This window comes from Rhinolophus sinicus, linkage group LG06 (assembly GCF_036562045.2).
Source record: "Rhinolophus sinicus isolate RSC01 linkage group LG06, ASM3656204v1, whole genome shotgun sequence".
NCBI lineage: Eukaryota > Metazoa > Chordata > Mammalia > Chiroptera > Rhinolophidae > Rhinolophus > Rhinolophus sinicus.
In genome coordinates, this window is record NC_133756.1 from 16,342,299 (window position 1) to 16,356,080 (window position 13,782).

At 41.8% G+C, this 13,782-nt stretch overlaps 1 protein-coding gene across 4 annotated transcripts in view; it reads left to right on the plus strand.

The window, feature by feature from the left end:
• The window catches only part of ARMH1 (armadillo like helical domain containing 1), a 57,352-nt gene that overhangs the window by 30,539 nt on the left and 13,031 nt on the right, over positions 1 to 13,782 (plus strand). The window lies entirely within an intron of this gene.

Sequence of the window (13,782 nt, forward strand, 5' to 3'; positions counted from 1 at the left end):
TTTCACTTTGAAATAGAAATAACCAGGGAAAGGGTACTGACGCCTACATCTGCTAATATCTGAGGAGCTTTTTGTTTTCATAGAATTTCTTTTAATGATGATCCCATTTAACCTAAGAGAGCCAAAGTTAAAATTAAGGGAGGACTTCTCCAAAGTGGGCCTGCCTGGAATTTATCTCCATTTATTATTGCTGTGAAGTGAAAAATGGCAGTTTCCTCCCAGGGAAGCATGCTATTCCAGGAATTAGTGGCACACGGGGACTTAATCATGATGAGGTGTCTAAAGCCACAGAAGTATTGTGGCTCACTGTCTCCCTCCCTAGAAAAGAGAAATTTCAAAGTCATAGAAAGTTTTTTGGAAGGACAAATTAATGCATTCTGTTGGGAATTTGAAATATAGACGTGTGTAAATATATTAGTATCTTTTACAAATAAATTATTACCTTAGGAACATAAAAATTATTGTTTAACTTAATCAGAAGCAGACCTATCACAGTAAATTAATTTGCCAAAGGCATGCCTGCCAAAAATCAATTGGCCAAATGACCAATTTGCTGAGTGTCCAATTCACCCAATTGCCAATTTACTAAAAACACGTTTCCTTTAAATATTTGTAAAGTTTATAGCAGTTCCTGTTGGTTGTATTGGTAGGGCCTAAGAGAGTTGGGAGAAGCCAAAACGTGAGAGTTCTCAGGGCTTTCAGACTCTCTGTGCTCCTCACACCCCGTTTCTGCCCTTTGTTGGCCCTCTTCTCTGGCCCTTGGTCCCCCTTTCTGTGCCTCACCCCCCCACCCCCTCTTCTCCAGGATGAGCAGTCTAGGTCATGCAGTATGGTGACCTCCAGCAGGGTCCCACACAGCCTTCCCCTCCCTGCCCCCGCCCCCTGCCCCTACACCTACACAGAGCGTGGGCAAAGACAGACGAAGATTCCTTAAAATGCTGTTACGTGGAGAAAATGAAAGCGATTATATTCCAATTTTGCAGCAATCTACGAAGTTTGTTAAATCTGTCCTATATTTGTTACCTATTGGTATATGGCAAATTACGATTACCCGAGGACTGGCTTCCGGTGTGGCTCACGCCTACGCCTAGCAAGTTAGTGCTGGTTGTTGAGGACACCTCAGTTCTTCAGCACGTGGACCTCTCTATAGGGCTGCTCGAGTGTCCTCACAACAGGGCAGCTGGTTTCTCTCAGAGGGAGTGATTCTAGAGCAAGCAGAGGAAGCCCCAATATCTTTTATAATCTAACCTCAGAAGTCGCACACTGTTCATTAGATGCAAGTCACTAAGTCCAGCCTACACTCAAGGGAAGGAGAATCGGGCTCCTCCACCTCTTGAAAGAAAAGTTAACTGAAAACTCTGTGGACATATTTTAAAACCAACATACTATCTAATCCAAATGGCTGAAAAATTAACAAATTAGGTAGAAGAAATAAGTTTATGGTAACATGGAACTGTTTGTGAATTTAGAAAAATGGTCATTTGGAGAATAAAATGTTTGTGTAATTGACCTAGAACCTAGGAGTAACTAGACTTACTAATAAAACGATCAAGTTTGATATAGTGAAGTTGAAAATGTGGCTTATCAGCTGCGAGTACAACAGCAGCGGTCATGGCTGAGCATACTCCATTGCACTGACATAGTGGAATCATCTAGAGCTTTAGTGAAGGCGAACAGTGGCCCTGAGTAACCAAACAGGACAGACATGGACAGGTCTTGAATGTGTGACATCTCTTCCCCGGACCCCCAAGGAGCTGGAGAGACTGGTGGCAGGCAACAACATCATTGTTCATGTTCCTTGGGTTCTTGGTTTCAAAGGTTACACAGATTCCTAATACTAAGAAGTATGATTTATTTAGAAATGAATTACAGATTTGGTTTACTTTTTTCTTCATAAAAGCTTTTGTTAAGTTGAGGTAAAATTCACATAACATGACATTAACCATTTTAAAATGAAGAATTCAGTGGCACTTAGTATACATTCACAATGTTATATAACTACTACCTCTATCTAGCTCTATAACATTCTCATTACCCTAAAAGCAATCTCTTACCAGCAAGCATTTGTTCCCCATCACCTCCCCGAGCCCCTGGAAACCACCAATCTGCATTCTGTCTCTGTGAGTTTACTTATATCTGGATATTTCATACAAATGGAATCATGTATGTGACCTTTTGTATCTGGCTTCTTTCATTTAGCATAATATTTTCGAGGTTCATCTATGTGGTAGTGTGTATCAGTACTTCATTCTTTTATGGCTGAATAATATCCCACTGTATATCACAATTTGTCTGTCCATTCTATCCACTGATGGATATTTGAGCTGTTTCCACCTTTTGGTTATTGTGAACAGTGCTGCTGGGAACATACATATACATGTATTTGTTTGAGTGACTGTCTTCAGTTCTTTGGGGTATATACCTAGGAGTAGAATTGTCGGGTCATATGGTAATTCAGTTTAACCTGAAGAATCATCAAACTGTTTTCAACAGCAGCTGAACCATTTTACATTCCCACCTGCAATGTATGAGGGTTCCAATATCTCCACATCCTTACCAACACTTGTTATGGTCCTTTTTTAAATATATATGTAACCATCGCAGTACATGTGGAGTGGTGGTACTTCATTGTGGTTTTGATTTGCATTTCCCTAGTGACTAAAGATATGGAACATCTTTTCATGTGCTTGTTGGCTATTTATATTTCTTCATTGGAGAAATATATATTTAAGTCCCATGTCCATTTTTAAAATCGGGTTGTTTGTCTTTTTGTTCTTGAGTTGTAAGAGTTCTTTATATATTCTGGACACTAAAATGGTTTCTCCCATTCTATAGGTTGTCTTTTCACTGTCTTGATAATATCTTTTGTTGATGTACTTTTTAATTATTTGTGTTTTTCATTAATTTGTTTACTTATTCGACAAGAGTCGGCACTGGGCTGGGCACTGAGTATATAGTGACCAATGAAACGAAGTCCTTGCCCTCCTCGACCTTTGTTACAGCAGCAATAATAGTAATAATAGTAATCGCTACAAGTGACTGATGGTATGGGCCAGGCACTGTGCTAAGTTCTTTAATCATCTCATGTAATCCTCAGAACAACTCTGCAAAGTAGGTACTATTATCCCCCCAGTTTACAGATGAGGAAACTGAGGCACAGAGCAATTAAATAACTTATCAAAGATGGTAAGTGGGAAAGTTGCGGGTCACACCCAGGCAGTCTGACTCTTGCACCTATCTCCTCACCACCACATTATCCTGTCTCTCCAGTGTTACGAGAATAAGACGTTTTTTGTTGTTTTTACCAGTTTTGAGAAGCAGACAAAACCTGAGGCTAGACAACATCATTATTATTACAATAAAACATATATCTTTAAATTATCTTTTCTCAGCTCCCTTCCCTTCACGGGATCAAGCACACACTACAAGGTCTGTTTTAAGAACTACTGCTTTTGCACCATAGCACCTCGTGCATTTGCTTTTCTCTTCTGAACCCACATGGGCAGTCGTTTCAGCCTTTCCTGCTGGGTAAAAGGCCACCTGTCCTGTGTCACTTCATTGAACAACAGTCACAAGGCTCTGACACTAAACGATAGTTCCACATAAAGATCTGCTGAGTATATTTAAAAGATATGTCATTTCCCCAAAATTATATAAGCACTTCAACTGTGACACTTCAGCATTTAGAAAGTTCATTATACAGTCTTCCAGAGCCCTAGCTTTCAGAAAGCCCTCAGAAAAAAACCTTGTTTCTATTTTCCCCATTTTCCTGGCCCTCAAAACCTCTGTGTCTGCCCGGGCCTGGTACTGTCTCCCCTTATCCCCCTGGCACAGTGGTACTCCACTCCGGTGTCAGGAGCAGGGCAAAGTGCCAGTGAGCAGGCTGGTCAGACTTAGTGAGACCTGCCCAGAAGAGCAGAGGAAGATACACCATAGTAACTGAAGTCATAATAAATGATTCAGCAATTCATATACCACCAGAGCACATAACATTAATTACTTTATTGCCTGGCTTTTTTACATGAAATAGTGCATAAAATATATTTTTAATGTTTCAACATTGGGCTTTGAAAAGGATGTGGTGAAAGAAGTGACGAAATATACAGGAATCAGAAACAGAATGTAATTGGTCGGGAAGATGCCTGACACCGGTTTCTTCCTTACAACAGAACAACTTGCCAAAGGTATACTCTTAACCCTGCTGGAAAAGGAAGCAAACCTGTGCATGAACATGCACTGAAGCGCACTTCTCACCTGTGGCCAGCAGGTGGCAGTCTTGACTGGAAGTGAAGAGAAAGAAACGGGACACTGGTTTTCCAAGGCTCTATCTAGGAGGAAAGAATTGTAAAGCAAACCTCATCAGTGCTGAGTGCCTTGGAAGTAGTTGCATGGCACAGCCACAATTCGCAGGTGCAATCCCATTTCTATGACTCCTTTTGCCAAAAGAATACCAAGCCTGCTGCTGCAGCTCGGTCTCCTTTTCACTGATTCCCCGGGCAAATCATTTTTTCTGGGTTTCTTCATCTATCAGTTGATCACTTCAACCAGCTTTCTTCCGGGGCTGATATGCTGTGGGTTCTATGGTTCCTCTTAGAACTGGAGGAATCTTTCCTCTTACGCTACTGTTTTGAGTGCCCGTGACCCGCTCCTTGCATCTGTTCTGTTTACTATTACTTCAGTCAGCGCTGGCACTGTAGCTGACACGTATTCAATCGGTTGTCAAATGAATGATCATGGACCCAGCGGAGCTGCTTCTCCGCCTCCCTGCGTATGAACGCACAACTGCTCAAACCTTCCTGATTGATCACACCCCCCTCCCTGAAGACTCTGGTCTCTTCCTTTCCAGACCCCACCTCTCCTGGCTGCCTCCCATCTCTCTGAAAACTGCTTCTCCGGGCTTTGTATCTTCCTATTCCTCCACCACTCCTCGAAGTGCTGGTTTCTTTTTCTCTCAGGATTCAATTCCAGATCCTCTTCTATTTCTTTTCTTTCTGTGGTACCTCATCCAGTCCCGTGGTTTTAATTTCCACCTATAATGATAGAAACAATAATGGATAACATAAAGTATTTACTATATGCTAAATACTGCTCTAGCTCTTTATTTGTTTAACCCTCACAACAAGCTGATGAGATGAGTACTACCTTGTTTCCCGAAAATAAGACCTAGCCAGACCATCAGTTCTAATGAGTCTTTTGGAGCAAAAATTAATATAAGACCTGGTCTTATTTTATTATAATATAAGACCAGGTCTAATAATATAATATAATATAATATAATATAATATAATATAATATAATATAATATAATACCGGGTCTTATATTAATATTTGCTCCAAAAGACGCATTAGAGCTGATGGTCCAGCTAGGTCTGATTTTCGGGGAAACGGTATTATTATTCCCGTTTTGTAGATGGTGGGCACAGTGGTTGAGTGACCTCTCTACAGCTCAGACCTGTCTCCTGACCCTTGTTTCCATTTGCCTTCTCAACATTTCCCCTTGGATGTCACTGACCATGTTCAGAATTGGACTCCTGATATTCCAGCTCCAAACCTTTCATTCTCCAACGTTCCAACCTCAGTGAAAAGCACCCAATCATCCAGGCTATAAATGTGGGCAATTGTCATCTCTTCCTGCTTCAACGAACTTCTAATAAGACCAGTCATAACTCAGTATCATTCAAACCTGTTCCCTCTTCGCCATTCTGTCTCCACTGCTATAATTCATGACTTTGTATTTCTCACCTTGAAACTGATCGCCGTCTCTCCAGTAGAGTGCCCACAAACAGTCTATTTTCCTAGTCCTCCACCAGTGTGGAGGCAGTGGAGCTTAGGGGTGACAATACAAGCTTTGGGGTCTGACAGAGTCATTCCACTACTTATTAGCTGTTTGACTTTGGGCAAGCTACTCAACTTTCTTGAGTCTTAGTTTTCTCTGAAATGAAAGATGAGAAAACACCTGCTCTATAGGATGGTTGGCACACGCGAAGCCCTCAGAATCTGGGACTGGCCTACCTCCACAGGCTTAGCTCTCACCAAAACCCATGTCCCAGCCAGACCTCCCTGCCTGCCTGGGGGTGGCATGCACTGTCCAATATGGCACTCACCACATTCTTCATTCCAGTCCCTCCCTTTTCCCCATGGCTTTGTCAGTTCACATGTTTCCTTCTCCAAGGAAACCTTCTGATTCTCTATCCCCCACCCCTCAACACACCCTCACACCAGCCTGATTTCCTCTGTGTTCTCATGATTCTTGTAACACAGCATCATAAATGCTAGTTTCCTTACTGGTATCCCCCATTAGACTGGGTATCCCTGAGGGCACGGATTGTATTTTAGTTCTCCTTTAGCCGTAGCACAGGGGTCTGGCATGGAGAAGATGCTCAGTAATTATTTTGTTAGATAAATGAATGCATCAAAGAATAAATCAGTGGCTGCTTCAATTTAGGACAGTTGGGTATTGTCAACAACACAAGCTTCAGGCAAAGCTGCCAAAGATGGTCGTCTCCTGTTGTCCTTTGCTTTCCTAAGAGTCTGCTATGCTTAGTAACTAGCACAGTGTATAAAGAGTTGTGATTGGCTGTGGTTCTTGTGGAGGCATTTGGGCAAGGATTTGCACTTTCACTTTCAGTGTAAACATTGACAGCTGTGAATTTTAAAACTCAATCAAAAATGATTCAGTGACTAAATCTTCGTTTTTCCAAGGAGCTCCAAGTGTTGCAGATACATAATCAATGAAGGATCAAGCATTTAGTGTAAAGTGAGTAGGTAGAAGAACTAGATATTTGTCTCCTGGAGTATTTGGTCCTATGTGGGCAGAGAATGCCATCTGTGGTCAGGAAAATTTCGTAAAAATATCTTCATTCGTTTCTACCCTAAATGTTCACCGAGTCATTTCTTGCTGCAGGAAGAGCTCTCTGAGGCACAGGCAGGTATTTGTCCCACAGTGTCCTGGCAATAAGGTGTTGCTACCAGCTTGTGCCTGGAAAGAGCCCAGCCACTACGAGAGAGGCGCTGCAGCTGACAAGGCCCAGTATAGTCGGGTATGAGGAGGAGCCAACCACTCAGATCTAAAAACCATGCTGCATTAATTCAAGAGGAATGGAGAAAAGGTTTCATAACTAAATAAGAGAACAAGTGAGAAAGACCAGGGGATCTCAGGTACCAGCCAGAGGCAGCCCAGGCTGCATTTTTGTGCACGTGGGAGTGTGGAGGGTGTTTGGGGGAAGCCAGGGAGGCTTGTGTCTAGTCCCTTTCCCTCTACAATGTTGCCGGCTCTGTGGTTCCAAATTAGAACCACATCTGAGCAACCAGAGGCTGGTATGGGGGGTGGCGGCGGGGCGGACAGCTGGGATTGCAAGGGCTACCCTGGAGGACCTGGACAAAAGGGGAAGCCCAGAAGCAGTGGTGGGACAGTCACAGGAAGTGTTCCTGAATGAAGCAGCTGTTTCTGAATCACGTTGATCCACAGAGGAAAGGGGCTGCCCCAGAAAGCCTGTCTCCAAATGCCAAGCATTGGAAGGGGTAGCACAGGATTTCCTTGAGGATCTTCAGCCTGGGAGTGAATCTTTGATTCTGAGATTGGGGAAAACTCGGCTAAGACAAGCCTGGCTTTGTGTGGGACTTCAGGACTGAGCCCTGTGGGGTGCCCCATGGCTCTGGAGCTGGGATGGAGGGGAGGATCCCCTGGATCTGGCAGAAGGGTGATTTCAGGGAGATGGGTGTCTCTCCCTGTGGTAGCCTATGGGTGCCTTTCCTTTGAGCTATACACCAGCCAAAACTGGTTGTCTCCTTCCTGCTGGAGGGCACGGTGAGGCCTGGAGTGGAAAAGCCAGCTCTCCCTCCCTCTGGCGCTGTTTGCAGCTGGTGATGTTCAGCAGCGGGCAGGAGGGTGCAGTGGGCAGACTGTGAGACACAGGATGGGGCAGCGGGCTGCCTCCCAGCCTCTGCCTCTGGGTAAAAGGTCATTGTCAATGACAGACAAGGTGATAAATCACCAGCACATGGTCGTTATTAGGCAGCACATGTTTATTTGGAGTTAAGCAAGTAAAGTTTCCAAGAGCTGAGAGCAATCTCCTGTAGAGACCCGTCCTGTGTGCTCTGTAGATCCATGGAGTCCCTTTCACTAGCCACTTCACCAGATGCCCCTTGTCTCCCACCATGGAGAAAGGGCCACAATCCCTTCCCCTTTCCATATGCCTGGTTCTTATGAAGTGAGCATTCGTAGTATGTGGCTCACGTCTGGGCTGACCAAGAAGTATAAGGTCCTGGCTTCAGAGAGCTCTCAGAATTGGCCGTAGGGGGCTGGGGGCGGGGGAGGGAGCGGTGGTGGTGCTGTCTCTCCAGTCTGTGGAACAATCAGAGCCAGGCATAGTTCTGTAGCTCAGTGTGGATGAGGGCCACAGTGGCCAGTGCAGAGCCTCCTCTGGGGCCACCTACCACCAGGCTGGCAGTTTCCAAGCACAGTCCTCAGTGACCCAAGTGGTCTTTAGCCTACAGGAGTGCAGGATCCAGTCAATTCTTTTTAACAACATTTATGGAGCACGCATTGTGTGCCTGGAATGGTTTGAGGCTGTGGACAGAGATGCCTTAGATATATTCACTGGAGTTCACACACTAGTGGAAAGACAGTTACCAGTACTCCATGGTGAGAAAAATGGTGCTATAGGGCCAGAGACACAGGACATATACTCCTGAGTCCAGAGAGGAGCAGGGAGAGAACAGGCCAGAGAAAGATTCCTGAAAGTTAATTTCTGAGCTGAGTCTAGACAAATGAGTACCAATAGCCAGGTGAAGAAGACTCCTTTTTCTGATAATGCTAGGCTAGGCATTTTGGATCATTTAGCTCCCGGAGTCTAAAATATTGAGCTGTCTTTATTCACAATACTTCTGACACGAAATGTGTAGGGAGTTTTCCACACTAAGCAATTCTCCAATTCTCTGCAGACAACAACTGGGTGTCCCACAATTCAGTTCAATTCTGACACTAAGTACCCAGAGTTTAACTTCAGACCCCACAGGTTTCAAGACTCAGTCCCACAAGACTGCCCTCACTTCAGCTGCTAGTTGCAAGTATCAGGTCCCCAGGTTACCCACTCTTCTGTCTAACGTGGCTACGAATTCCAGGGGTTCCCATAACTTTCCCTTTCAGGTTCTATAATTTGCTAAAACAACTCAGAATTCAGGAAAGCACTTTGCTTACTATTACCACTTTATTATAAAGGACACAACTCAGGCACAGCCAAATGGAAGAGATGCAGAGGGCAAGGAATGGGTTGGGGGGCTAGTCAGAGCACACACCCTCCCACCCCTGAATGTGTTCATCAGTCCAGAAGCTCTCCAAACCCCATTGCCTAAGGGTTTTTATGGAGGTTTCATTACATAGACATGATTGCCCATTGGTAACTAACTCACTCTTTAGTTCCTCTCCACTTCCCAGAGGTCAGGGAGGAGAGCTGAAAGTTCCAACTCTGTAATCATGCCTTAGTCTTTTCGGTGACCAGCCCCCATGCTAATGCAGTCTAGGGGCTCCTAGCTACCAGTTATCACATTTAACATACAAAAGACCGTCATCACTCTGGAGAGTCCAAGGGTTTTAGAAACTGTGTTCTAAGAACCTGAGACAAAAATCAAATATTTATTTCCCACTGTACCACAAATATCTAGAAGGAAAAAAATTGTAATCTTTTTAATGACATTGGAGAGCAGTACAGTGAGGAATTACCAGATCAAAATCTAGGCGGAGGGGAGAATCCAAAAAGATAAGCCCAGCACTCAAAGCTGAGTCCCTTTGCCATCCTGAAGAAAGTAAGTAGCATCAAAAGGAAAGGGAGAGGGATAGCCGGTTAGCTCAGTTGGTTGGAGCGTGGTGCTAATAACAGCAAGGTTGCCAGTTCGATCCCCACATGGGCCGCTGTGACATGTGCCCTCCTTAAAAAAAAATAAAAAAGGTAAGGGAGAGAGAAGGCAGGCTGGAGGTCTGAGACCTCTAGCATAAATACCTTAAGCTAGGACTCCAGACATCAATGCTCTCAAGGCAGGGTGAACAAGTAAGCCAGCCCTCGAGTAGTCTTGCATGGATTGTACAACCTCCTAGGTAGTCCAGGGAACCTCAAGTCTTGAACTTCGGCAAAAGTGGTCCAGAATTGTTAGTGCCCAGATGGCTGATAGAAACAAAGGGAACTGTTCTCTGGAAGAAATTATCTTCATCCTAGCTCTCAAGTTTTTCATATAATTAATTTTGCAAATACAAGACCAACCCAAAGTATAAGATAACCACGCACACAAAGAAGTCAGTATAGGTGACTAGTAGACTAGAAAATAACTCACAAAGATTTCAGCCAAAGTAATTATTAGATATAGACTATCAAAAACTAAGGTTAAAAAATTGAGTAAAAAAATAATAATAAACTTTTAAAATCTGGTTTACAAAAATTTAGGGAACAGGAAGCTATAAAAAGTGACATAATAGATTTGAGAAACAACCAGATGGAAGTTCTCAAACGTAAATATATAATAGCCAGTAAAAGTAATTACTCAATGGACCATGTTTAACAGTACAGTAGACACAGGTGAAGAGAAAATTAGTACCCTGAAACAAAGGGAAGAAGAAAGTATTCAGAATTCACCACAGTCAAAAAGATGAAAAATAGAAAAAATGAGGATAAGAGACTGAGGATAGAGTGAGAATATCTAATAAAGAGAAAGAGAAATGAGGAGGAATAGAGTAGCAACACCATTAAAGAGACAATGACTGAAAATTGTCAAAAACTGAAAGACCCAATCTACAATAAAACCTAAACAGGATAAATAAAAATAAATGCACACATGACTCAACTATATACTGTCTCCAAGACACTCACTTCAAATTAAACAATGTAGGCAGGTTGAAAGTAAAAAGATGGGGAAAATATATCATGAAAATACTGATCAAAGGAAGCAGGAGTGGATATATTAATATTAGACAAAGTAGACTTCAGAGCAAAGAAATTTACCAGAGACAGAGAGGGACATTATATAATGATGAAAGGGTAAATCCACCAAGAAGACATAGCAATCCTAAATGTATATGCACTGACCAAGAGAGCTACAAAATATATGAAGTAAAAATGATAGAGTTGAAAAGAGAGCTCTACAATCATAGTTGGAGACCTCAACACCCTTCTCTCAACAATTTATAGAACAACTAGAAAAATCAGCAAGGATATAGAATTCAACGACACCATCATCCAACAGGGTCTAATTAACATTTATAGAATACATTTCTGTATAATCTTTTCTAGAAAATAGAAGGGGAGAGAGTACTTTCTAATTAATTTCATGAAGCTAGTATTACCCTCATACCAAAACCAGACAACAGCAGTACAATAAAAGAAAACTATAGACCAATACCCATCATCAACATAGATACAAAAATCCTTTACAAAACATTAGTGAGTAGAATTCAGCAATATATAAACAATAATTACACACCATAACCAAGTGGGGCTCATTCCAAGAATACAAGGCTGGTTCCATATCCAAAAATCAATCAACTTAATTCAACAAATTAACAGGCTAAAGAAGAAAAATTACGTTATTATATCAATCAGTGCCAAACATGCATTTGACAAAATTCAACACCCATTCATGATTTAAAAAAAAAAAAAAACATTCTCCAAGAAAATAGGACTAGAGAAGAACTTCCCCTACTTCATAATAAGCATCTACAAAAAACAACTACAGCTAACATACTTAATAATGAAAGACTGAATGCTTTCCCCCTTGTTTAGGAACGAGGCAAGGATGTCTGCTAAAGGATTACTTCTAGCAAAAGAAAAATGATCCTAGGAGACAATTCTCTACAGGTCTCACGTTTCTGCACACCTTGTAAGTGAAGTGCTAACTGCTCTTTGTTCCAAACTATCTTTTCAAGGATGTTTGTTTAACAAACAGCTTTGGAGAATAAAGACAGTTTCCCCCTTTAGAGCAAAGGGCAGCTATGCTTACTGACTACTACAATGTTTTCCTGAAAATAAGATCTAGCCGGACAGTCAGCTCTAATGCATCTTTTGGAGCAAAAATTAATATAAGACGAGGTCTTATTTTACTATAATATAAGACCAGGTCTTTATAATATAATATAATACCCGGTCTTATATTAATTTTTGTTCAATGTTGAAAATTTAGATGAAAACTGCTAGAAAATACAACTTAATCAAAATGGACTCAAGAAGAAATAGAAAATGCAAACAGTCCTCTAACCATTAAAGAAAATGAATCAGTAATTAATTTGTTTTCCATAAGTTCAGATAGCTTCATTGAATCGATAGCAAATTGAATCGATCAGTATATAAAAAGGATATGTCATCTAGGAATGCATACTGTGTATATATCATTTGATAGAAAAAAGTTTCAAAAAATTTAATCTCAACTTGATAAGAGCTATCTACAAAAAAAACACTATAGTATACGTCATTCTTAATAGATGAAAACCCAGAGAACCTACAACAGTTAAAACATCAAAACATCCCACTCCTTGAGAAATAAATGAAAATTTATTCTTTCATTATCCCTAAGATAATAGAACTTCCTGTCGTCATCTTAATTATTATATTCCCAAGTATTTTATTCCTCTCAACTAACCGACTAATTAGTAATGGTCTAACTACTAACATTAAAAATTTTCCCATTGAGATCAGAAATAAGGTAAGCTCCCAAACATTCTTTTCCACGGAACTCTTTAAAAACGAGATCTGAAGAGGAACCAGAGTACACTTACTAATGTCATCAGGCACTCTTACCTTGACTGACTGCAGCTCTCCAAGACTAATCTCTTACGGTGCTGCACCACTCTGCCAGGAAACTGTGACATGGATTTTTGGAAAAGATGTACGTTGACCCAAGGAAACAGAAAAACATGCGGTTTTAAACTGGAGTCCTGAATGCAGCGCCCCATAGGTGATGAGCTTTCTCGGGGTACATTTGGGAAGGTTAGCTAGCATTTGTCCTGCGGTCGGCCCTGTGCTCTCTCCCCAGAGTCTGGATAGGAATGGATCCAAAACCTTTTTTAAAAATATCGTCCAACCCAGAGGGTGCGCTGCGGCATAGGGTAGCGATAGAGTCTCCCACCACAGTGAAAAAACTAGAAGTTCATAGTTAAACTTATAGTACACACATCACAAGCCTTCCACAAAAATGTGGAAAACTCGGAAGCAAAATACCACTCACCCTAATACTCTCAAAACCAATAAAATGGTTGCATTTTCTACTTAAAATATTGCTCCCATTGCTGCAGATCAAATATCTATTCTTAGTACACCGAATACTGAGCCTTGCTCAAGCAAGGCCTCAAAAAATTTCACCACCAATCCTTTAGTGTTCCTCCCTAGGAAAAAAATCTACTTAAAGACAGAAGATGTTCTTTTTCTCTCCAAAGAGAGACGAGACTATACGGCTTTTACTCATGCCCACCTTCCCGGATATCCGCCGGTCCCCCAACACTTGCGGTGCCTTTGCATCTGCGTACAAAAGCTTTTCTCCCATTGTAGAGAATTATCCCAAATATGTTCTTACTGGGTTAAATCTCCTGACAAGGAAATAAAAGGTTAATTTTCGTACACAAACAGGTAATACTGTTAATACAGTGATTCTGTGTCTACATTGCATTCTGGTATGCAAATGAGCTAGTCAGGGAACCAAGAACTTAGTCCCTAAATCCTGTTCCCCCACGAGTAAGTGGAGAAATAGGGCCTACTTGGCTCCTGTACTGGGGATAGCATGTTTCTAAGTGCTGTCCACCATGTA